This window comes from Oryctolagus cuniculus, chromosome 3, assembly GCF_051225735.1.
Source record: "Oryctolagus cuniculus isolate XC-2025 breed Fujian yellow rabbit chromosome 3, ASM5122573v1, whole genome shotgun sequence".
NCBI classification, from domain to species: domain Eukaryota; kingdom Metazoa; phylum Chordata; class Mammalia; order Lagomorpha; family Leporidae; genus Oryctolagus; species Oryctolagus cuniculus.
Genome location: NC_142869.1, coordinates 65,548,101 through 65,574,943, shown reverse-complemented (window position 1 = coordinate 65,574,943; position 26,843 = coordinate 65,548,101).

Sequence of the window (26,843 nt, the reverse complement as noted above, 5' to 3'; positions counted from 1 at the left end):
CTTGAAGATATTTTCCAAGCAGAGAATGTGTAGACAAAGAACTGACTTAAAAGAATTACAAGCTAATGGTAAAAATACCCCATGTTATCAAGTATACATGGATCTCAATGTCAATTATAAGATCTTAGTCTGTTTGCCAAAACTCTTACAGGCATATCTTTTTTAACTCTTAGTTTTCTGTATTTTGCTATAGTTCCGGATTGTGAGGGAGGCAAAAACATATACAGATGAATTTTTAAAAGAAATAAGACTAATGAGCTTTAAAGCCAGTTATGTAAATTATTCGGATCTCATCTCCATGTAAAATACCCTCCACTGTAGAGGTAGTTTGCCAATGAAGGATAAAAAAGGAAATGAAAAAGTGGAAAAGGGAGAAAAGGGAGAGCAGCTGGAATATTAAGGAAAGCTACAGTTTGTTTTTACATTAACTCACAACAAAATGTGTTAACATTGATTTCTTAAAAAAAAAATGCCCTTGAGTTTTATTCCACATGATTCTTCCTATATGTAGGATTAGTTTCCCTGGCCTTCTGTTGCTTGCTTTTTTTATTTTAAAACATTGATCTAATTGCCTTTAGGGATGGAGAGATGCCCATGCTGAAGCTGGTTGGGAAGGTAACACATTCCTTCTCATGAAATGGACACTATTGTTTCAACTCTCATTGCCACATGATAGACACAGTATGTGTGCAGCCTTATTCTTGGAAAATACAAGAAATATGACTGTATCAAAACCAGATTATCATCAAGAATTGTGAGAAAGATGAGAAGTGGAATTTGTGTCAAGAGGGAGGAATGAGATGAGCTCCACACCGTGGATTTCAACTCTCAAGTCCGTGTGTGACTGGGAGCGGTGCATGTTTCCCAGATACTAAAGCGCCATTACCTTGACCGTGGACATGAAGCGATCAGAGTCGTATTTATTGATGAAACTCTCAGCTCCCAACCTGCCGCACTGAGTGTGCATCATACAGCTGTCAGCAGTGCCGGGGCACCACGCTGATGGGTGCTTGTGACATTTCCCTTTTATAATTGATGAAAACGAAAGATCTGGAAATTTGTAGGACACCAGAGCAATTTTAAAATTGTCTCCATGAAGGCTATATCGCAGTGTGTGAAATAAGTGCTTTTCTGGCTTATGATTTTTAGGAGACTCAATCGCAGACAGACCAAATGAGAAGCATAAACACAGCCGTATCTAAAGGAGTCTAATCCGGGCATAAGGGTTACAAGGACGACCTGCTATTTGGGGAAGTGGCTAATTGCCATCACACCAGAGCATAATCCTCTTCGTGGTGGGTGATGGCTTCACCTCTCCCTGAAGTTTCAGACCATCAAAAGCCGCTTAATTGTTTTACATCTTCAAAGAAATATTTGTCATATATGACATTGTTTGGTAGCTAAAAGATGCAAATATAAAACTAAACACATTAAGGAAGGAGCAAAAGGATCTGTGTCTGCTGTGCCAACTATCATATTAGATTTGATTGAACTAGAAAATCAGTAATGACCTTGGACTGTAATTTGGAGTGGGAAAGGGATCTTCCTCATAAGAAATTACCCCTGCATGAAGAGTATCAAATTGCACAACACTGCGGGATTTTTTTTTTTTTTTACACATAGTGGAGGCAGGAAAACCTGCTTTGTGACAGGTGAACACACACACTTTCACAGATTGACTTTGCACTCAAGTTGTTCACGGACAGATCTTACAAGACAAGGACAGATCTTACGGGAACTCTAACAACAACTTGTTTTGGTTCATGGTGGTTAGGTGCCAGAGGAAGGAAATGCAAGCTAGAGAGAAAGAGACCAGATGTAACTACCAATTAGACATAAATGGTTTTCATGTCCTCAGTCCATTCTGCCTAGGATACCTGTGACTTCCCCAGGAAACAGAAGGTGGAATACGGCTGCACCAGGACAAAACCACATCCAATAGGAACGTGCTGCCATGTTTGTACATGCAATCATTTCATTATGAAGATTAATTGTATCTTACTTAGTGTCTCCTTGTATCACCTATTCCAAACAGGAAATCATTTATGTTTCCATTTTATTCACAAGGAAGCCTAGGTAGAAATGCCTTGAGCACCTCTAAAATGAAGTATGCAAACATATGAGAACTCCTACAAATGATTTTAAAATAACTAAGGCCATGTGTATTTATGCAAAGCCAGGATTATCTCATCCAGGAAGGGTCTCCAGCCTTATCCAAGGGGAGAGTTGGGGGAAAGTGGTCTTGCCTCTGAGTATGGAAGGTGGGCACACACTGGCAGCAGGGTCTCAAGCTGGTGGAAGTTAGGTCTTTTTGCCCTCTGTCTGAGAAAACCCTCACAACCCTTCCAGGTTGCAAGACCATAAAGAATGCCCAGAACCAACTCTCCTCTGTCAGGCTGCCATCCCCATTGGCCCCCACATTCAGAGCCAAGGCCAGTTTTCATCTCCTCTACCAACCCCTCCTGGATGAAGGCCCAGTGATGGAGAAGTGACTTTTGGATCTGAGGGTGAACCCTGGTCCTCACTCCTGAGACACCACTCCATTGGGGTCCCCAGGATCTATATGACCCCACCCTCTAGCTGCTGCCAGGGTTCATGGGGGAAGTACCTGCTGTACATAAAACAGAGAGAGGATGACTGACCTGGAGGTCATGTGCCCCTAGAGTTGATCCCCCCACCCCCAGTCTCACAGAGAGGGTATGAGGACTGGCTGTCACAAGGGTTGTGGAGCCCAGAGCCTAGTGGCTGGCACACAGAAAGCTCATCGTGAATGACAGCACCTAGCTTGCTTTGGGTGATGTGCTTAACATACGAGATATAAGCGCCCCTGTAAGTGGAGCCACACATGTGTGTGTGTCTGTGTATATGCATGTGTGCACGTGCGTGTGTCTGTGTATATGCAAGCATACCTGTGCGTGTGTCTGTGTATATGCAGGCATACCCGTGCGTGTGTTTGAGTACATGGGCATGGACATTTTTTTCTGGCTCCAAAGTATGTGTGCCTAGTATCCAAAGAATGAAAAGAGATTAACTGGTTTTAAAAAGCAGAAGGGGGCAGGAAGGGAGGAAGGGAGGGAGAGAGAGAGGGGAAGGAGGAAGACAGAAGGAAGGGAGGAAGAAAGAGAAGAGAAAGAAAAGAGAAAAAAGGCTAAGGGGCTTAGCAGCTGACCCTCCCAGAAGCGGGCAGCCATTCAGCCCTTCCCCTTCGAGCCCCCACGCTGTGGCATCAATCCTGATAGGTGGGTAAGAGCCCATCCAGTACGTGCTGTCAGTTAAGTTCCCGGCCCCTCCTCCCTATTGGTATCGCACAGGCAGGAAGGCAGAGGAGCAGTGTTGCACGGGGCTGAGATGAAGCCTGTCAAACAGCATCAGAGCTGAAAATTACAGCTGATTAAAGGAATAAAAACCCTCCAGGATCACTTGGTATTCTCGAAATCGACAAGTTAAGGCGCTACCCCTTTAAGTGTGTGGTAGGTCTCTGCTCGAAGCCAGAGCTCCGTGTGGCACCAGGCTTACAAGCCCGAGAAACAGAAAGGAATGAAGTCACCAGCTTTGATGGAGCTTTAAAAAGCGCTGCTTTCACTCTGCAAAAACAAAACCGCGAGGACACTGTGGTCTGAGCAGCAGCAGTAGCACATTTTCCTAACGGAAACGGAGCTCCCTGAAGCCCCAGGAACAGGCTGCTGGGAACGCGGGCAGCTGCGATGTCTGCTCCGGGGTGGGGGTGACCAGAGTGCCAAGCCCCCTTCCCCGTTCTGAAGGAGCATAGGAAATGGTCTCTTTCACAGTGGAAGTAAAATGTGAGGTTGGAACTTAGCAACAGTCACGCTAATATAATGCTCTCCAAAGAGCCTGCGAGCACCACGTTCATAGCCATTAAATTCGGGGAGACCCTGGAAGCTCATGCTGGCATCCGCCTCCTGCAGGCGAGCGGTGCATGGCCCCAAATCTTCCTACTGCTTGCTGTGTTTTCTGTTTGCTGCCCTTTATGGGAGCGCACATTTCTGTATTTTCATGGATGTTAAAACATTTATAACTGCACAAGGTCAATGCAGAAAGCCTGGCATAGAAACGGAAACCAGCCAAGTAGCCGCAAGGGACAGATTGAACCTAAAAGAAGTTACAGTGAACAAGGCGCGGGTGGAGCGGCTCTTTCAAGATGCCTGGGTCAAAAATGGTGCAGGAAGAGCGGACGCCAGGACAGATGAGGGAGAGCATGCTAAGGTCAAGCAGTGGCTCGGAGCTGGGAAGTTCCTAGGACCCGGAAAGACCCATGAGCGCCTGCTTTGTGCCTTGTGTTTCCACTCTTTATCTCCCTCCCCCCTTTCCTCACAGGTAGCCCTGTTGACCCTTGCAACCTCGCCATCCCACGTGGTAGCAGCCTTGACCCCCTAGTTCTCCTAGGGTGCAGCCTACCCACCTACCATACAGACACATGGCATTTTACATAAACCCTGTATTCTGAGGCTGCCATAATCTGGCACATATTTGGTAATTAATAGCTTTATCATTAAAAGAAGGAGCTCCTTGTTGCAATTGTTTTCTTCAAACATCAGAGAGAATCAAGTTGTAAATGGGTTGGCAAAGCTGATCTCTAGTTAACATGCATCCTATCACACAGCCTGTAGTTTTTCCACGGTTGCAAGTGAAGTCAGAGAAAAGCAGCCTAGCGAAGGAACCAGCAGAGTGGTTTGGAACCGAGAGAATGAACTGAGCTGGTCAGGAAACAGGAGCACACTCTTGTTGATGGGCCAGACTTCTGCAGTCCCCACGTGGGACGAAGGCTCTTGGGAAGACAGGAAGTTCTGAGCTTGGATCCCACCATTCACCAGCTGTTTTCCCTCACCTCTCCTTACTCTTCTCCTCTGTGTAATGGGGATATGCCTTCCTGTTCTGCTTTCAACCGCAACCTTCAGGACTCTGCCAGTATTAGAATTTGACCTGTTTATCCAACAGCGATAAAAGTAAACTTCTAGGAAGTGAACTGGTCCAGCAAGGAAAAGATCAGCATTTGAATATCTGCTTTTTCACTGATCAAGTTAATCTGTCTCCATTTATCTGCACGATGCCAGCTCTATTGCTTTATAGAGTCAGAATTAAGTACTATTCATGAAAATGTTTTGAGAAGTGTCAAATGCCCTACAAACATATAGTATTCTTATTTCTATTGTGCAATAATAGTGGCACTTTAGAAAAATGTTCTGTTGATGTCTGAATGGGAGATTTTTGTGCATTCTTCTCTTTAAAGAATGTTATTTCAATCAAATAAATATGTGAACATTTAACACTTTCCCATGTTCGACATGGAATCTCAAGGCATTGTTGTTCATTCACAGATCTCTCGTTTCAGATTGGCAGAGCTTCTGGTGGGCTTCCTTCAGTGAGCAGTGTTCAAGGCAATAGCTAGACTATGAGCCCGTTCATTTGGAAAGCAAGAAATGCAGGATTTTATCTATGTATTGGAAACAATGAGCTCGACTGACTGTGGTTGTTAATGCACTTGGCTGAGTCAATGCCCTGGTCTGATGACCAGTCCTTTGGATGAAAACGGAAATGTGTGGTTGCTTGGGTCACAGAAATGCCCATGCCCTCCACAGGGCCCTAGTCTAGCCAAACAAAGGGCTGCACACACAGGAGAAACTGAACATCTCTGTCATGCATCCGAGAGCAGGCTGCGGCTGGATTTCTTCTTCTCTCCTTTGTACTGTAAGCCACTTTCCGAAGGATAAATTTGTTTCGGCACCCATGATAATTATTGGTAGTATCCCTAAATCCTCTAGCCCTTACCTGTTGCACTGGGAGATACATAAGGACTCAAGGCTAATAATTTATGCCCAGCTTTTTTCCTCTTTTGACTTTAGTTTTGATATCACATCATGATTCAAAGCTTGGTGCACCATAAATTTTCTCCAAATGTGTAGTAATTCCTAGGTGCAGTCCAAAGTTATGATTCATTTATACTGGAGTGACAGCATAATACCTAGGTGTCAGAATCCATTAAAACTGTTCAATGTCTTCTGTTTATTTTTAGAACCAATTGAGACTTAACTGATGGTGAAAAATATACAGTCAAGTGTGTTTACTTCACCTTTACAAAGAATCCGTTATAGTCCCAATTAATTTGTTATTCCTGTCACAACAGGTACTGGAAACTTCAGAACTGTCATTACTGTTTCTGCTTTCTTTCCAGGCTTTGTGTTTATTTTTAACCCCTTCAAAGCTATCTGACTGCTGTGAGCTACGGATTTCTCTCTGTGTGTGCACGGAGGAAGACGGAGGGAGGGAGAGGAGAGTGATAAGATTTGAGTTACATCGGTTGCATGTTATTTTCGTTTGGTTAAAATAATAGAGCATATACTCAGAAGAACATAACCTGAAGCAGATTCTGCACTAGAAATTCTTTCTCTTGCTTCCAATGGGATATGTTCTCCTTTGCACTCACATTCAAGGTTGCTTTTAGAGTCTATGAAGGCTCAGTCTTGGTAGGAGACATCAGGTACGCTACAGTGAAATTTGAAATGTCTCAAAGTGATAGCCATTGCCTTTTAGGCCATTTTTTTCTGTATAATAAACCCTGCCTTATTGATTTCTGAATATTTTAAATATGTGGTTTCTAATGAGAAAGCCTGCAGTGCATGGAGAGGCATAACTGTTAGGTCTTCCAGGCAAAGATCAAGTCCTGCTCACTACTCTTTCAAGGTATAAATTCTCATTTGTAAGGAACTGTGTTTTTTTTTTTTTTTTTTGTAGCCTGAAAATATAAAACATACACAATAGAGCTTCACAATAAGCCTGAGAGTTATCAAAAAAAGCATGCACAAGAAAACCTTCATCACAGGAAATCTCATCTGTACACAAGCCAGAAAGGACAGAACAATGAAAAGAAATTTAAACAGAAGACGTGTGAGAGAACCACCCACATCTTCCCTGTCACTGCTCCAGGAAGGCGGCCGAGTTCTTACGTTGCCACATGGCATCACCCAGTCCTTCCGTGATGACTGCAAGTGGCCATGCTCACCCTACAGTGTGCCTGGCACCCCAGGGTGGAGGATGCTGGGAGGATAGGCAGGAATCAGACTGCCTTGGTTTAAGTTTCATTTCTATCACTGGCCTAGACTTCAACAGGCTGAGCTGGGTGTCCTTGAATAAGCTACTTAACCTCTCTGAGTTTTTTTTAAAAAAATGTGCACGATAGTATTTCCAAACCCCTAGGTATGCAGTGAGACTAAGACAGCATACTGCTTTAGAAGCAGGCACCTGACAAGTTCATGACATGTCTTGGTTATGAACATAACTGTTATTATTGCAGACGCTTCTACTGAAAGTGCAAGGTTTAGGTAGCATGATCTGGAAAGGTTAGAGGAGTCTTTGCCCCAGAGCAAGACAATAAGCTCAACTCTAAAAGAAAGACAAAGAACTAGAGAGATCTCTTGGGCTAGAAATAAGAGATGGAGCAAGGTTGTAGGCTTAGAACAGGGAGCTGGCTGGGAAGGGCACTGAGGAGAGGTCAGGAGGGAGAGGCAGACGCCTCCCGGATCCAGGAGCTCTAAGGATGGCTGAGTTTCCGATCCAGAGTGGACACAGCTGAAGCTTTGCTAGTGTTGGTGCCTTAGATAGACTGAAGAAGACACGAAGACAAGGAGTTGACACCAGGCAAGTCATTGGGTACCTTGAATCCAGCTGATCAGAACTGATTAACAAGAAGTTATTTATAGACACATATTTGCTAAAAGGATTTGAGATAAAGTACAACAAGCTTAAAAAATTAAAAAGAAAATAAGGAGTAAAAGAAAGGGAGAGTGAGAGTAGAGGAAAGCCAGAGTGAACTCCAGTATTTGTTAATGGAATGCCAACACTGGCTCTGAACTTCTTGATCACCAGAGCAAAAAGTGAGGCCATTCACATTTTAAGAAGGCAGATAGCATAGCAACTCTTCTAGGTAGCCAACAGGTTTGGACATAAAATTCTGAAAGTGAAGCCTTACATAAAGAAATCTATAGGGTGTACTTCTCATTGATACATGCTAGGAAATCTGTCCTCTGAAAATGTACAACCTGATCCCAACCAAACTAGGAAGTTAAGAGAACTGTTCACTTGAAACCCAGAAAAGTAAAGAAGAGAATGACCCTAGAAGCATCTAGAGAAATTTGAGAGGTGTGAAATGGGCAGGTGGCGAAGGCAGATCCATGGTGTGGGTAGCACTGGAATGACTGGAGGTCTTCCTCTGTACTCAGTCACCGGTTACAAGGCAGGGCTCAGACCAGGCCGGTCATTCATTTGAAAGGCAGGAAGTTCAGATTTTGTCTATGGGACTGGGAACAATGAGCTTGACTGGTTGTGAACTTGACTATGGCTGGTGATCTTGTCCCACTTGGCTTGTTCTGATGACAGCAATGGAACCAAGAAAAGTCTGAAGAAATACACATATGATTCTCATGTATGACAAAATGTGAACTATCCAACAATGTGGTAATTATGGACAATACACAATGACAACTAGACAATTCTGTGTGTGAATAGAAATCTAATATAATTTTTGATAATGAAAAGTTAGTAGGGAAACAGCTGCTTAATGTTTTCCAAGAAGTTGTATTTACATGGAATCTGATAATGGAGAGTAAGATTCAGTTTTTATTTTCCAGCACTGAGGACTACTGGATTTACTTCCTAAATATTGACCACAAATATCAAGATTCCATTCTGGTTGCCTCAGCTCCATACGTGGCCCTTGAGTTCAGGCTCCCAACATCTCAGGTGAGATCTCCAGCAATGATTCGCTATCTTCAACCTGTTGGCTCAAATCTGACCTCTGTACAATTACGCATCAGAAACACAAATCTTACTGTTCCTGGGCTCATGTCCCGCAGGGCTTGCCAGAAGCTACAGCAGCCTCGTTTATCAGAATGAGGCTGGGATCTGGCCCCTTCCTCAAATAAGACTTTAGGTCGTATCACACTGTGGCACTCAAACCTGTTCCCGTTAGCCCAGCCTTTCAATCTCTTGTGAGGTCCATGTGCACGATGGCCTCTAATGTCACTGATATCACGCAAAACTCTTCTTCAGGATTCCCTGGACAATTGGTATTCATCCTTTAAGACAAGCTTAGCGGCAAGCATCTAGCCTAGTGGTTAAGATGTTGATCTGGGTGCCCATGTCCCATATCAGAGTGCCTGGGTTCAAATTGAATTCTAGCTGCTTGTTAATGTACATCCTGGGGAGCATCCTGGCTTGAGTAGTTGGCTCACTGCCCCCGACGTGGGAAACTCTGATTGAATTCTCAGCTCCCAGCTTTGGCTTCAGCTCAGCCCCAGCCATTGTGGGCATTTGTGGAGTGAACCAGTGGATAGAAGCGTGCTCACATGTTCATATTCTCTCTCTCTCTCTCCACTCCCACCTCTCAAATAAATAAAAAATTGAAGAAATAAAGAGCCAAGCTCACCATCTTTTCTCTGATGATGTTTGTGACCTATGATCTCTCCTGTCACTTTGCAGGCTCCTGGATACGACTTTCCATAGCACTTATTGCTCTGTATTGGGATTATTCATAAATACACCTGGTGTCTCACTTGGACTCTTTGAGAACACAAAAAGCTCCAAGTGTTGACAGTAAGTGTAGGTTCTCAAAAACATTGAGTTTATCAACAAATGAAATGAAATTGACCTGAAGGCATTACAAATGTGAGACTGTGCATTTGCCTTCAGCTTTCTGTTCACTGTGAAGAGAGAGGGTGTGTGTACCAAATATTTCCAATATAGCTCCTGCTAATCATGGGTGTCAGAACTCATTAGCTGTTTGGAGTCCTTGGGGAACTTGACATAACCAGGCGGGCTTATGCTACAAGGACCAGGAACAATATTAGCAGTGCTTCTGGTCTGCTCATTTCTTTGTAGACTTGATATTTCAAAGCAATTGCTCACAGCCCTGTGACCTTGGGCAGGTTCCTTACCTTTAGAGGCTCCATCTCTCTATTTTTGTAAAACGGAGATAGTTAGATTATTGTCCTCAGAGGATGGTGAGGATTAAACTGTCTAACAAAGCTCCTACTACAGTGCTGGCACCTGGGAGGTGCTGCAGACCGAATTGTGCCTCCCTGAATTCCTGTGTCAAAGCTCTGACTGCCACGGCAAACCAGGTTGAGAGATGGGGCCAACTGGGACGTGATGAAGGACGGAGCCTTGGCCCTCTACGATTGGGATCCTACTGAGAAGAGACCCCAGAGAGCTTGATATCTCCCTTTCTCCCCTCCACAGGAGGGGACAGCAAGAAGGTTGTTGGGTACAAGCCAGGGAGAGAGCCTCCACCAGAAACCAAATGGGCTGGGACTTTGATCTTGATAAATTTGTGCTATTTGAGACACTCAGTCGCTTAATCTGTGATATTTTGTTATAACATTCCTTGCACACTAAGATAACAAACACTTAAGGACTTGACTAAGGTTTTTATTATTTTTTTAAACGTTCAAAAATTTAATTGAGAGGCAGAGAGACAGACAGACACATGGACACACCTCAAATGTCCACAACAACTAAGGCTGGGCCAAGCCAAAGCAGGGATTGGGGAACTCAATGCAGACCTCGCACGTGGGTGGCAGGGACCCAGCTACTTGACCCACCGATGCTACTTTCCAGGTCTATATTGGCAGGAGCTGGAATCAAAAGCCAGAGCCAGGAATTGAGCCCAGCTATTCTGACACAGGGCATGGGCATCTTAACTATTATGCCAAACACTTAGCTCAGTTATATTTTTATTGTTTGATCCCAAACATCTCCCACCAAAAATTCCTCAAGCTCTTCTAACCACTACTGGGCATTTTCCCTTTGTTTGGTAGATTCCCAAAGCAAAAAAGCCCATCTGACCTTTTTATGGCTATGGCTTCAAAGCAAAGCATATCATTAGGACTTCTAATAGTAGCAGTGACCACGTGCGAAGAAGCCAGTGCCAGGCCTGTGTCTTGAGGCTGCCAGTCCGAGACCATGGGGCAGGTGGTGAAGGTTCTGGGTTTCCGCTGCACGGCAAAATGCCTCAGTTGACGGCAGCCTATCCTTTCAATTTTGAATAAAATGAGTGGAAGATATCTGAGAAATTCTGCTCTTTCTGCTTGAGTGAATACCTGTCATGCTTCTTACATCTACTGAAGCAATTAACACACACAAAGCTATATTTGCTAAGCCAGTGCTCCCCAACGGGGGTGTTAGCTTATACCAGTGAATAGCAAAGACCTCTCCGATTTTTTTTTTAGCAAGCTTGCTTTTCCCTGAGCTCCTGCCCAGACAGCCGTGGAGCAGCCCAGCCCCCTCCTCCTGGCTCCCTCCTCTCCTACATTTAACTTTCCCCACACCTAGGGCTGCCTGGCATCGTTCTGTACACCCGAGCCAGCCCTCAGCTCTGCTCTGGATGCTGTCCTTTCCACAGAGGCTTTAAGTAGCCCTGGAGCTCCCAACTCTGCCCGAGCACCGCGTCATCTGATGGCGCTTGTTAAAAACCGGCGGGGCCAAGGACCCACTCCATGGCGATTACAGCAGGGGCTAGTCGCTGTACAGGCACGGTGACGGTTTGGATGTGCCAGTGAGGTTTGCAGATGCCTGAGCAGCCCTGTGCACAAGCTCAGCACTGCTCTGATCTTGCATTCCAGTTCTACTCTGGGTTCTCCTCTTATCTCCCAGGTGCAGTACCTGTTTCCTGGTCTTGCATCTCTGTGCCTGATTTGAGAGCTTGATAACCAAGGTTCTGGAATGGAGCCTTGCTTATTCTTCCTGTCCACACATTTCCCCCTCTGCAGGACTGGAGAAGAGTTTTTGAACCCCTTGCTTATTGAGATCATGTCCTGCTGCCACGCCTCCCTGACACTGCTCCTGGGTCTGCCTGCTGCTGTAGCCACGGCTGTCTGTTCTCAGACTCTGGCTGCCCTCCCCGTTGATTCAGCAGCCAGAGTCCCTGTGCAATTGTGGTTGGACTGCAATAATGCAAACAGCTTCCCTGGACCCTATGGGTCACCTGCCCACATGTCACCTGGACACCATACTGCGTGTCTGCCCCAATGGAGTTCTGTCCATCAGTTATGGGTTTCATATCAGTAAGCTGGACACCTTCGAAGGAATCCCTTTGAGATTATTTTCTCCTTTTTTTTTTTTTTTTTTTTGGTGTTATAAGGTCCCTGCCTTTAAGAACTGATGGCCATGGTAGGTGGCAATTGCTCCTCGGAAAAAACTGTTAAAGTATGGGCAAACTTGTGACTGCTCAAAGGTTTTGTAGTTGCTGTTTGCTTTTTATTTATTGGACCCACAAATCCTCAGACTTGGAAATCACCAAGCTGGACAACCTGGAATTCTCTCCACCTCCCAAAAGTGACTCAGCCATAATCGATGGGACTTGTTCCTGGATCTCATCATCTCTGTCCCTACCTGCCAACATCAGGGCCCTTTTTCTGACACACACACTCCTGGACTCCCTCACATCACCTCCCTGACTTAGAGCCCCATATCTAGGTTGTTTGGGATCAAGTTCTCATTTCAGCCAGCAACCCTAGAGCAAAAATATTATTAGTGATGCCCACAGGGCCAGAAGCCTCATGGCTAAGGGACGTCAGGAATCATCTCGCTCAGTGGTTCCCAAGTCTGGGGATTTTATGGTCCAATAAGTTAAAGAAAAAAGAAAGCCAGCAAGTTTGGGGTCATCTGCCTTTTGTATTTTGCATGGTACAGTTGCCATCTACCATGGCCATCGTTTCTTAAAACAAAGGGCGTTAGAGCACCAAAAAAAAAAAAAAAATTAGGACAGACAAACTCTTAGATCAAAGGCAGTCCTTTGAATGTGATCAGTTTGTTATTGGGAAGAACTGCTTGTTATGTCCTTCTTGTCCATAGTGCAGTGTATACCAGTGAAAACTTGGCCAGGGACCAGCATTACCTCCCAGGCAGGTGCCTGAGAACATTAATTGCGTTCAACTCCTTTGTATCTCTGGTGGGGAAAGTAAGACAGGGAGAGGACAGTTTCCCCCACTGGTCACCCAGCAGGTCAACAGCAGAACCTGGGCTAACGCAGTTGTCCAGGCTCACATGCCAGGTCGCTGCCTCCGCGGATGGGCCCTCGTCTTGCTTTTCCTCTCCCTTCTTTCTTTACAGAGTTTGTTCCTCTACTGGCCCCCACCGTCTGTGCCAGCCAAATGTCTCTCCGATACTTCTCATGCTTGGCTGCTTCAGGGAGAGTGATGGACAGGAATGAGAACGGAGAACGACGGCGGCACTTTTCGGTCATTGATTGGCCTAGTGCCAGGCACTGTGCTAGGACCTTACAAATGCTGGTTCTAATCCTGTAAGAAGCTGGGAAAGTTATTGGCAGTGCCTCAGCTTTCCAGGGGCAGAAACTGCGGCACAGAGGTCACTTGCCCCCACTTGTGTGGTCATAAATGCCAGATCCCTGATTTAAAACCAGGTCGGCTTTAGCCCCAAGCCTGCTCTTCCGTAGCCCCCCTCTCTCTGAGGCAGGAGTAGGCAGCCTGAATCAAAGATGTGGCTCCAGATCCTTGGCTTCTTGCCCTCCTTAAAAAAAAGGAACAAAAAACAAAAAGCAAAGACAAGCATTTGGTGCAGCTGCTAAGTGGGCTTTGGGACACCTGCTAATGGAGGTAGCAGTGACGACTCAAGTCTTTGAGTTCTTGCCACCTACATGGGAGACTCAGATGGAGTGGCTGACTCTCAACTTTAGCCCAGCCCTGTCCTGGCCATTGTAGGCATCTGGGGAGAGAACCAGCAGATAGAAAATACCTCTCTCTTTCTGTGTGTGTGCGTGTGTGTGTGTGTGTCTGTCTGTCTCTCTGACTGACAAATAAATAAATAAATTTAAATTTAAAAATACCAACTTACAGGTACACTTCTAGGTTCTTGGCTTTTAGCCACAATCCTCATGCTGCAAGGATCCATGAACTCTGAAGATCCAGCAGAACACAGCTCTCCGCTTCAACCCAGCCCTCATGGTGCTCTTGATAAATTAAAGATGTAGCTGAGGAAACCAAATCTGCCTTTGAACTTAATGATCTCAGCAATCTCAGAAGGTTCCCATGGATAGTCCCAGAATCGCTCTAATCTGCATTTGTGTACATTGATGAGGACTTGTTATCCAGGCTGCTCCAGCCAGCAGGGCCTAATCACTACAGAATGAATGCTAGCCCATGCTTTAATTCCCAGGTTATCTTATTATCCAGAGATATTTGTCCTTATTATTGTTATTCTGGGGAGTTGGTGTCAGAAAAAAGGGAATAATTTGACGATCCCAGGAAGAAAGATTGAAAACTGGGCTGGCGTAAAAACCATTGAAATTTCTTGGTTCGAATCTGTACAGAAATTATTCTGCTGGATCAGGAAAGAGGCAGAAAGACAGGCCCATTTGGAATCCCAACTCGAGAATAAACAGAAAGAGATCTGACTGTCTATTTACACTAACAGACACAGGGCCACAATTTCCTGGAGAGAAAGGCCCGTGCCTCATTCCTCTGTGCCTCCTAGCACACTTAGTAAGTGCTCAATAAATGTCTACAAAATTAAACGAGGTACTTCTAAGAAAAAGCAAGTAGTAGAGAGAAGTAATTGAGAACTATGGCATAGAAACCGGTTAGCAAGTATTTGTCAAACACTTGTCAATTTCATAATCGAAGGATTACAGCTGGGGAAACCAAGTGGCCATCGTGTGTGGATGAGCCTGAGTTCCCCAGTCTGCTGTGATACATCAGCACAGAGGGGTGGCTTGCAACAACTGGGATGCCAGAAGCTGGGAACCAACTGGCGGGCAGGGCTGCGCCCCTCCGGAGGCTCGAGGGGGCTTCTGGCTTCTGTGGCTGCTGGCGCTTCTCGCCTTCACTCCAATTTTCGCCATCGTTTTCACATGGCCTTTTCCTCTTCTTCGTGTATTCTCTTCTCTGTCTACTTGGATAATCCAGACTGATCTCATCTTGAGATCTTTAATTACAACTTCATAGATCTTTTTATCATGGTTCCAAGATGTAGGGTTTTTTTGGAGGTCATCATTCACAATGGTACATTTCACAGGATGCCAAACTTTGTAAGAAGGTTGAGACTCAGCTTCAAGCATTGATTTGATTGTGTTGTGGCAAGGTACAGAGACAAATATTGAAGAGAGGGAGAGGGAGGGATAGATAGGGAGAGAAGGGAAGGGAAGGAAAGAGAAGGGATAGGAAGGGAGGGAAGGGAAGGGGAGGGGAGGGGAAGGGAGAGGAGGGGAGGGAAAGGAAGGGGAGGGAAGGAGAGGGGAAGGGGGGAGGGTAGGGGAGGGAAGGGAGGGAAGGGGGGAGAGAAGGGGAGGGGAGGGGGAAAGGGAGAGGAGGGGAGGCGATGGGATGGGAGGGGAGGGAAGAAGAGCCAAGCATAATGGAGACAGTGTTTGGAGTTCATTTTCCTCCCTCCCTAAAGTCAGGCCCTTAACCACCGTTTCACTGTTACAGAGCTAGGGAGGCAAGGAAGGGAGATGACACCCTGGAAGGAGTTGGAAATACAAGGAAGGAGAAGTCCCCCTCCTGGAAGAGGGAACAAACAGCGCTCATCTTTCAGGCCACAAGAACTGGTTGGGAAAGTGCTCAGAGGGGCGAGCGTGAGATGCGGATGTCTATTGCCCCCACTGTGTGCTGAGGTCCCAGAGGGTAGAAGCCCAGGGGACAGGACCAGGGAGGCCGGGAGCCGGGGGGGTCCCCCCAGCCTCTCATGTAGAGTTTGGGAAGGCGACACCTCCCAGAATACCTTCATGACCACCTGGAGACTCTGAAAGCTCCTGAGATAGCCCTCCTGAGTTAGCAGGTGTGGAGGGGCAGCACGAGATCCTGGCTGGGCTACAACACGCCTCTGCCAGTAGTGGGACTCCTACCTCAAGGTGCCCATGGTGTAGGCAGAGGAGTCCTAGGGCATCGCCCACAGGGAAGGCTGCCCAGGCTGGGAATGAACAGGAACCAAAGCCAGACTTCAGGACATTCACAGGCCTGCAAGAACCAGGTGGGGCCAACTCAGCAGACACGGATGGAGCCAGGAGAACAGAGTACACGTTCATCAGACTCAGAACCCAGCACGCGACACCAGCAGGCAGCCAGGTACCTGGAGGGCTCAGGATTGGAGAAGACAACGACAGGAGCCTGTCACCCACAGCCTCCTTTTTCTCCTACCCACAGTATTGTGTAGACCCTCCCCTCCCGACACCCATACTGTGGGTGCTGTGCTGGGGAGGCACAGGAAGAGAGTGGAAAAATCAGAAAGTCTGCCATATTGAAGTCATTTATCATGATTGTTGGTTAGAACTGCATTTAACAATTGGGACGTAATTAGGTGTCCCCTACAGCCGCCCTGACCTCTGACCTGGCTGTGCAGTAGGATGGGATGCATATGGAAGATTGCCTCGGCTGTGGAAAATGGGGAGGCTAAAGTTTCTTTGCACATTTGTGAGGGTCGGCTGCCTCGCAAACATGTGCAATCAAAAGAAGAGTTGAATTCCATCTTAGACATCTGAAAACACACTTTCTCTTGCTTGCTGCATTCAGACTAGGTGTGAAGACACCTAAGATCATTAATACAGCCCAACTCCCATCACGGAGAGAAGGAACTATATCACCTAGCCGCGTTAGGAGTGTGTCGACTCTCTTACTCCCCAAACCATCCTCCACTTGATCTCATTTTCCCATTCACTCCATGCATGCTCACAGAGGCCCTTGTTTGCGTTAAGTGCCGTGACAGATCCTGGGATGGAGAGATGACTAACTCAGGGGCTGTGTTCACAGAGTGTGACCACCCGCAGCCCTGCCCTACAGGCACAGTCCAAAGTCTCGGTCGCTAACAGCACCTCTAAAAACCCAGTCATCGCGCTCGCCTGTTGGTCAGATAATTATGAGATAGTCAGGCACTTAATGAAGCCCTCTAGTTCTGTGTTGAGTCTATCTGAACCCAACATTTACACCTTTGATGACTTTCTCAACAATATTCTGTGGTCTATTTATGGAGAAACTCGCCTTCATTTATAACAGAGTATTTAGGTCACGCCAAGCGCTGTTATTCTTTCTTTGATGACTAAAAAAAGGATTACACTGAACAGCAAACAGCCAGGTAAATAATGCCGGGACACCTCTCACCGAATGACCCCTTTTATAATTATTTAGACTTCGTGATGTTGTAATCCAAACAATAGTGGGTGAGGTCTTGCTGCCATATTTAACAATTATTTAGATATGAATTTCTCTTTCTATTTGTGCAGGCTACACTGCCAGGTCCATGCTTAATGTTCAAAATAGTGATGAAGACGTTATTAATGATCCGTTTCAATACAATGAAAACCATCTCCCATTTGTGCTTTCCAGACTGTCCAGTCAGCAAAGGCCCAGGGTGGAGAGACAGAGACAGGATAACGTGAGGTCACGCACGCGCATACAGCAGCTGCCTTCTCCAAAGAGGAGACACTTTATTGACTGCAAGTGTCCTCTGCTTACAAACCACCACTTCGAGAGCTTCCTTCCAGAACAATGGCAATCCCGCCACAGCTCCAGCCCAGAAGACTCGCAAACAAGCGACACGGATTTGTGTGCAGGCGCAGTTATGGTCTATCATTATTAAGTGTCTCTCGGTGGGCGGGAGAGGCGCCTCATCACCAGCAGCCATTCATCAGCACTCGCGAACCGCTCACATCTGACCTCAGCAGCGATCATGCCGCATCAAGCAGGCCAACTACCCAGTTTAGCGGCAGAGCAGAGAGCAGAAGCTCCAAGATTAAGTGCACTGCTGCAGGCTTCCATTCCCAGGAGCTCCTTGGGCTGATGTTGTATTGATTGAGAAACTTTACCAGTAAGTATCACAAACAACAATAACCAGGTCAACGATCGGTGATGCCTGAATGCGAGTCCCCCGTGGGGCCGCACTCTGGGCCACGGCGCTGCGATCATGAGGTCTGAGCACAGGGTGAATAGGGTTTCTAAGGAAGGAAAGAGTGAGAACCTGCGGTCTAAAATGACATTTAAGCAAGTCCACGTGGGAGCAGAATGAGAGACAACGATATAATTATCTATTCCCCAGCTTCCAACTGCTGCAAAAACCTGTCATCTCTCAGTGTTTCTACGTTCTCCAAGCCTTCCACTTCTTGCTTGTAAGGTTTTTCTTTTTGGGTCTGCAATTCCTCAACCCAATATGCAAATACAGGTAGCATTTAACTAAACAAAAAGTAAACATTGCCATTACAGCAATAACCATGCCACTTTGAGAAATTTAAAGGGAAATTTCTGGAATCTATTTCCCCACATCATAAAAAATGCCTTTAATTTTACATTCAATGAAGGGAACACCAAAAAAGAGAATAAACATGTGTGTGTGTATCATTCAAGTATGTTGTTACATGCAAATGGTATGTTTTTGACAAGGTAGGGTTCATGAAAATGGTCTCGTGGTTGGGAAAAGAGATTGAACCAAGGTAAATCCCAACTGAAACAGTAAAATTCAGACTCCTGGCAGGAAACAGTGCAGTAGATCTTGAAGCATGCACATACATACACACGTGTACATATGCACACACACCAAGCTCATATAGACATATGCATGGGCACACATCCCCACACATTAGATATGACCATTCTCACTTTCTCATGTCACAGGCATGCAGGATGGAAGGCAACTTGGTTGAGAACCAGATCCTCTTCTCGGGGTGGAAGGTGACATTCTCCTTCCAGGGTTAACACTTCTCTGGCCTCCTCTTTCCCCTACCCAAGATGGGGCTGCTCACTTTCTGCTCTGAACTCCTTCTGCCAGGCATACACACTTGTGTTATCAGACTAATGGTGATGGTGGACGTGCTAACTTGTTTCGCCCTTCTAGACTGTGAAGTCCTTAAAGTCACATGGTTTATTTTCTTCATTTTGGTCTTCCTAAGGATCAGGGCAGTGCCCTACACGTAGTAGGTGCTCAGAACTCTGTTGCGAACTCAACAATTAGACACAATAGATACAACCAGCTGGCTCCCAGTACGTCATCTCTTCCTTTCACCAACAACAGGTTTTCAGAGTAGCACTGGCTAAAAGTGATCATTACAACCTGTCAGATTGCAAGTTGACAGGTTGGGTCTCTATGGAGAACTCTTATTTTCCTGATGACGAAACAGGCTCAGTGGGCACCTGCTTCCTGTACCTCAGTGTGAGCTGGAAAATTTGGGGCTCAGGGTGCAGTAGGTATCTTCAATGTAAAGGTTAGAGAAGGAATGTTGGATATTAAAGTTCATCAAATACCCAAGATATATTTTTAATTAAAAAAGAAATTCTAAGTGGAAAATGAAGACCAAAGATGAAAAGAACGTCTAGTGTCCAGTTGCTTTTGATGTCTCCTTTTGGTTTAAGCAACAGCTCTCCACCGAGTTTCTCAATCGCACTGACTGACTTCTGTGGTGGTGGCTGGACCACTGGGAGCCTCTTCCCCTCAGTCCTGCAGCCATTGCGGCTGTCTCATCAACAGCAAAGGGGATGCATTTTGTAGTCACTGACATCATAAATCCCATTTCTGGCAACGACAAGAAGATAAACCTCAGAGGGCCTCAAGTCTAGGGGATAATCTTTCTGTCACGGTTCCAGTTCAATTCTCAAGTTCAAGTTCTGTGGCAAAGATTGCTAACTGCCCCTCAATATCCAAATTCTCCTCCTTACACCGTTAGCAGTCCATCCGTTAAGTGTTACTAAGTGCAAGGCAGCCTATCTAGTACCCCACACTCTCTCGCTACCAGGCATGGCCACATGACTGCATTTGGGTCAATGAGATATGAGCAGAAGAAATGCAGGCAAATTCTGGGCCTTTCTATTTAGTATCAGATGATTGCTATTTGCTTCCTCTTTCTCTGTCTCTTTGGAGTTGGAACGTGGGGAGAGTGGTGACAAACCATCTTTGAACTTGCAGATCAGAGCAACCCTTTGCCATGGATGGTCTCTGGGCCAAATGCAGCCCACCATCTGTTTTTATTTGTCCTACACGGCTAAGAATAAAGACTATTTTTAACCTAGGAAAATGATATGAAATTCAAACTCCAAGGTCCATAAATAAAGTTTTATTGGGACACAGTCACGCTCATTCATTTATGCATTGCTGATGGCTGCTCTCAGTCTGCAGCAGCAGAGTCAAGTAGTTGCAACAGAGACCACATGGCCCACAAACGCTGAGAATATTTACTCTCTGGCCCTTTAGAGAAAAAAAAAATCGCTGACCCCTGCCCTAGAGGATGCACGGCAGCAAGATGGATGGAGCCAGGGCCCTGTCTTCATGGATCACAGCCACTTGACCTCCGAAGCTGCCTAGAAGCTTGGTTTTAAGTGAGACAGAAATAAACTTCTGCCCTGTTGAAAGCACGTCGTTTGGTCTCTGTTAGAGCAGCATGGCCAAAATCTTGACTCATACAGTTACTATAAGACACGTGTTAAGTATCATCAAAGACAAACAACCGACCGTGGACTGGGAAGAAAAAGGCAACGCCACTTCTTTCGGAGGAAGCGGGGGTTTCGCACCCTGGCAACGCCCTGAGCAGTTGATGAGTTCCTTGCCCGAGATCAGCTACAGGACCGACGATGTGGTTCAGGGGCAGTGGAGCCCAGGCTGATGTGGCGCTGGTGGGAAGGTCTGCTAGCCGTCGGGGCAGGGCGGGGCGGGGCGGGGCGGGGCAGGAGAACCAAAGCAGAAGAGAGCTGGCTGACGAGGCCCATCCCCCACACTCCTCCAGGAGCCCTTTGGAGGACCTGCAGCCATAACAATAGAAAACACTCAGCGAGTGTTTGCCTTGTGCCAGCCACTTTGTAAATTTATTTATTTATTGTAAAGGGAGAGAGGAGCCAGACAGAGTTCCCATCTGCTGACCTTCCCAACATGTCTGTAATGGCCTGGGCTGGGCCAGGCCGAAGCCAGGGACCAGGAGCCAGGCGCCAAATCCAGAGACTCTACTACTGGAGCTATCGCCTGCTGCCTGCCTGGGTCTGCGTTGGCAGGAAGCTGGAATCAGGAGCCAGAGTCGGGAACCAATCCCAGGCTACAGCCATGTGGGACACAGGCGCGTCAACCAGTATCCTGACTGCTAGGCCAAATGCCCGCTCCCAGCACTGTTTTAAGATCGTTACACATAACTGGCTGCTCTAATCTTTGCATTCCCCAGGTCACAGGCACGCTTATTATCATCCTCCCTCTTTGGAAAAGAAGTGGACTCAGAGAATGTTACAGTGCTGGTAAATGGCAGAGCTGGTTTTGGAACAGAGACTGACTCCAGAGTCTATGTAAAGAACCACTTCCAACATCATTTCTCGGCTCAGCACAACGTAATAAGGCTTGGATGTTGGCTGTAGAAGTGGAGAGGACCGGGGCTGGGACAGGTGCTTTAGCCGAGCAGGCAAAGCCACTGCCTGTGACGCAGCATCCCAGATGGGCACTGGTTCTTGTCCTAGCTGCTCCACTCTGATCCAGGTCTCTGCTCGTGGCCTGAGAAAAGCAGCAGAAGATGGCCCAAGTGTTTTGGCCCCTGCCACTCACCTAGGAGACCCCAAAGAAGTTCCTGGCTCCCGGATTCAGCCTGGCTCCACCCTGGCCATTGGGGCTGGGGACTGAACCAGCAAATGGTAGATCTTTCTGTTTGTCCTTCTCTTTGTAACTCTTTCAAATAAATAAATCTTCAAAAATAAAAAAGTAGAGAGCACAGAGGAATAGAAATGCAAAGAATTCTGTGGAGGAAAGTATCCCAGACCAAGGGAATGGGGTCAGTTTGAGCAATGAGAGTCTGGAAAGAATCCCCCTCTAAAGAGTTATAGACGTCAGTGTTGTCTTGCGGTTCCAGAGCTGGCTGAGCATGAGTCAACCAGGAATGTTTTAAAGACACAGATTCCCAGAACCCTCCATGAGACGACCAATGCAGCCCAACACACATAGTATCTCAGGGCTAAAGCCCTTTTCAAAAGACCTCCAGAAAATCTTATACCTAACCTAACAAAAAGTCATAGGTCCAATGCCATTGACTTTCAAGAGAGGTTTGTAATAACAGGAACTCCTATTCATTGCTAGTGGCACTGTCATTTGGGATAAATACTAGAGAAAAAAAATGGTACATGTTCTACAACTTAATGGCTCCATTCCTGGGTATGTACCCATCAGAAACTCTTGTACATATACCCAAGAAAATAACAACAAAGAAGAATGTATAAGACAGCCTTTTTTAGGTTAGCAATACAAGTGAAAATGAATGTCCATCAATAAGGGAACAACTAAATTAATTGCAGAACAGTCATACCATGAGCTAATACTACACGTGACTTGAAATTCATAAACTCTAGTTGCACATATTTGGCATAGATAAATCTCACAAAATAATGTACAGCAGAAAGAATAAGCAAGAGAAGCATACCTACAAATAAGTTCGTTGATGTTCTGTTCAGAAACAAGCAAAACCAAACAGTAGCTGAAAAAGGATATTTATATGTAGTAAAATTATAAAGAAATGTAAAGGAAAGATAAAATTAAGGAAGAAAGGTTATTTTTGGAGGAAGGTATACTATGTGTGAATAGTGTTGTTGTGGGTTCTAACGATAATTATAATGTTCTAACTTTGGGGGCTGAGTGGTAGGTACACATGAATTTGTTTTATAAACTGGGCATATACTTATAAATGCTCATTTGTACGGAAATGGCCTTCACAATTTTTAAAACATAAAAAGCATGCGCTTTGGCATAGCAGGTTAAAAGCCATCACCTGTAGTACTGGCATTGCATATAGGCACCGGTTCAGGTCCTGGCTGCTCCACTTCCAATCAAGCTCTCTGCTATGGGATGGGAAAGCAGAAGAAGCTGGCCCAAGTCTTTGAGCCCCTGCACCCATATGGAAGACCAGGAAGAAGCTCCTGGCTCCTGGCACCTGGCTTTGGATCGGCCCAGCTCCAGCCGTGGCAGCCAACTGGAGAATGAACCAGCAGATAGAAGACCTCTCTCTCTCTCTGCCTCTCCTTCTCTCTCTGTGTAACTCTGACTTTCAAATAAATAAATAAATCTTAAAAAAGAAGTAAGATATAAGTATAAAGATATTTACTTCAACTTTTTTTGGTAGTAAAAAATGTGAAATTAGAGCAGTGGGAGACTGGTTACATAAATTATGATAAACCTTTATTATGGGCTATTATGCAGCTACTAAAAAGAATAAGTACAATCTGTCTGTCTCAAGTGATTCCCATAATATATTAAGAGGAAAAAAACAGGTTAAAGAGAAACGTATATAATATTATCTTATTTTAATAAACAACCACAATAGAACAAATAAATCTCTAAATATTGGTATATGTTTAAGCATGAAAGAAAATAGGATAGATAGATACAGGGGAAGTGGTTGTCAACTGACTTCTTCCTCAACTAGTTTCTCCTTCCTCTTTAGGCTAACAATTAATTTTTAATCTAGGCATATTACCCATCCTGCATAAGCAGATATGTTTCTCAGCCTTCTTTGCCATGGGTATGACTGGGAGTCAGTTTCAGTCAATAAGGTTGTAGACAAAATTGTGTGCTTAAAGGGGTGATCCAATGGGAGGCACTCCCATTTTTATTTGCTCTGCCTTTCCTCTTGTTTCTGGCCTAAGATACTGTGTTTCTTGGTTGGAGCTCCAACAGCCATTTTTGGATCATGCGGTGACTTGGAGGCCGGCAGTCCTGAGGAAGGAGAGTAGGACAGAAAGATAGAAACCAGAGTCACTTACAACACCACCGAGCTAGCACACCTGGCCGGGGCCTCCACCTCTCCCCGGCTTTTAGGTTGGAGAGAAACAAACTTCTATTTTGCTTAAGTCATTTTTTCCTGGTATTATTTCAATGATATACACCTAAGCCTGATACAGGTACCACAGTTAACAATGACCAACTCTGGAGGTGAGGTTGGAAGTTAGGGTGGAAAGAAAGAATGGAAGATTGTCAGCTTTCTTTATATTCCCATATTGTTTGACTTCCTAAAAGAAGCACAAATTACTGTCATAATTCCAACATTGTCTGAACAAGTTTTACACACACATGAACCTTCCAAGTGTATATAATACGACTGATAATCAGGTTTGGGACTCTCTCATTTTACAGATGATAAAACTGAGGCCTGTAGTTCATTGCAGAGTCAGAGGCTAGAACAAGAAGCCAAATCTTTGGTCTCCCAGCTCAGTTCTCTTCTCTTCATATCTCAGCAAAAAATATTTTAAAATGTGAGGCCCTGAAAACCCCAAAGGTTGGTAGAAACAAAACAGAAATAGCTTGATTATGAAAGGTTTCAGATTCGTATAGGCTATCCAAGTACATTATTTAAGAAACTAACTGAGAAACAGGTTTGAATCAAGATGAATTAATGGGTTTGTTCTAGAACCTTCTCTGTGTAAGACTTGGCATCACTTTAAACAATTAAAATATGTATAGTGATTTAGATATGTAACAAGCTTCAAAACATTAGGAAGCTTTTATTTTCTGGTTTGTTAAAAAAAAAAAAAAAAAAAAAAAAAACTATTCCAAGCCCTGAAATGAGAACTTTCTTCCCCGTTCCGTAAAGGAATATTTAACATTCTTAAATGTGAACTTACAGATAAAATTAGACACCTAGACAACAGGATATATAAATTAAACATGTCATTTTAAGAACTTAAAAAAGGAAATACAATCTTGTCTTTTTACCTAAAATAGAAGTCAGCTTAGAATCATATTTTTAAACTACGATGTCTTACACGTTTCTGAACTTTAATTTTGTTCTCAGTATATTTTAGCTTTTGGATGATTGTCATAATGTTCTTTAGTTCACAATGGAAACTTAAGAGAAAGATAGGACTCCTTAAAATTTAAAATATAGGGGGCCAGTGTTGTGGCATAGTGGGTAAGGTCACTGCCTATGATGCTGGTATCTCATATGGGCGCTGGTTCATGTCCTGGCTGCTCCACTTCCAATCCAGCTCCCTGCTAATGGCCTGGAAAAAACAGCAGAACATGGCTCAAATGTTTGGGCCCCTGCACCCACATGGGAGACCTGGAAGAAGCTTCTCATTCCCAGTCCTGGCTGTTACGGCCATCTGGGGAGTGAACCAGCAGATGGAAGATTTCTCTCTCTCTCTCTCTCTCCTTCTCTCTCTGTAACTGACTTTCAAATAAAAATAAATAAATCTTTTAAAAAAGTTAAAATACATAAATTAAGATAGAAACTATTTGAATTCACTCAAATTCATTGCCTGTTGTCACATGTTAGTTTAGTGACTATTGCCTATTGGGAAAAAAACCAATCATGAGACTTGGACACAACACATTCCTGGAATGATTCAGCTGTCACTCATTTTCATGTCCTCTGGCCTGCTTTGATTGCAGAGTTGGAGAAAGGCTTTGTTAAAAACCCTTTATTGCTTTGTCAAAGCATCAGCTCAACACAGGTAAAGCTTATTTACTAAATAGTGACTTTTCTACATGTCTCTCTCCTGCACAGAGATGCCAACAATTACATATACAGCATTCTGAGTGGCTTGTGGTTGTTAACTTTGTTGAAACGGAGCCTCCCTCTTCTCTCACTAAGAGAGCTCTTCATTATGCCTAACATTCTAGAAAATAGAACCAGCAAGATTCTATTATTACTAATGCAAGATCAATACCATGTATTCTATAGAAGCAATAACACTGTACTTAGAGATTTTTTTGTTTTCTCTAAAACATAATCAGTTCCTTAATCAGCTCAGCAGTCTGGGACACAGAGATATGAGTGCTTGGTAGCATTTCAACATTTTAGGGAACACGTGTTGCTAATGGCCTTTCTCCTCATCTCCCTTCACTCACACACGTACCTGTGGACAGAGCACAGATTGAATCTGAGTATCAAATGCCAGGACCAAATTTATAGCAGGTGATAAGGACATGGTCTTACCGCCAGAAGCAGTTCATTTTTCAGTGCCACAGACAAAGTGTTTAGTAGGTATTTTATAGGTCATATATCCAATGCACCAGAAGACATCTGTAGTTGCTCAAACTAAAAGTCTCTCGCTAGGGATGAGTTCACATTGTATGAGCCTGTGGGTGCATTTACGCCCGCATACGTGGCTGTGCACAGAGGGGCTCCCGGCAGAATCTCCTCTGGGGATTTTGTAGGAGTTCTGATGGTTGGCTCTGCATCCTGCCCCTTGAGACCTTCAGGTGAGCAATGTACCAAGAGTTCAGTGCCGAGTTCTAGGCCCAAATGTGATGCCACCCACACCCTTTACCTCTCTGGCCTCAAGTTTCTCAGATCTCAAAGTGAGATCCTCCTCCACACGGCCCATGGGATTGGCTGACCGTGGGAATAGACCCGAGCGAGTCCTCTGAACACTTGAGATGGGAGGTGCCCTGGTCACACCTTCTGCGAGGACAGACCTAGCAAGCGAAAGCACACTCCATGTCCATGGCCAGACAGGACCATCATGTAACAATTCCAGAGTAATTTCTTAATCACAGAGGACGAGTCACATGAAAAGAGGTCTTGATTAAGTCCCATTTAGAAAAATAGAACCACCCAACCACCCCATAATTTTAGAGCTTCTGTATGTCCCGAACACGCAGTGTCCACAGCAGAGGAACAAGGGCCAGTGACTCTGGCAGGCCCTTCTGTCGCCATCCCCACAGGCCTTGCAGTGCTGCCCCAGGCTTGGGCTGGAAATGTGTCACCCCTTTCCACAGCCCACTGAACACAAGGCCACATGGCCAAGAGTTCAACAGCTTTTATATGAATAAAAGAAAACTGAAGCTTCCTGGGCCTATATGGTGTATCACAGTAAGTCTGTGTTAATAACCCTAATCACGGTGACCCCGGCCTGCCACCACGCACAGGCCCCTAATCC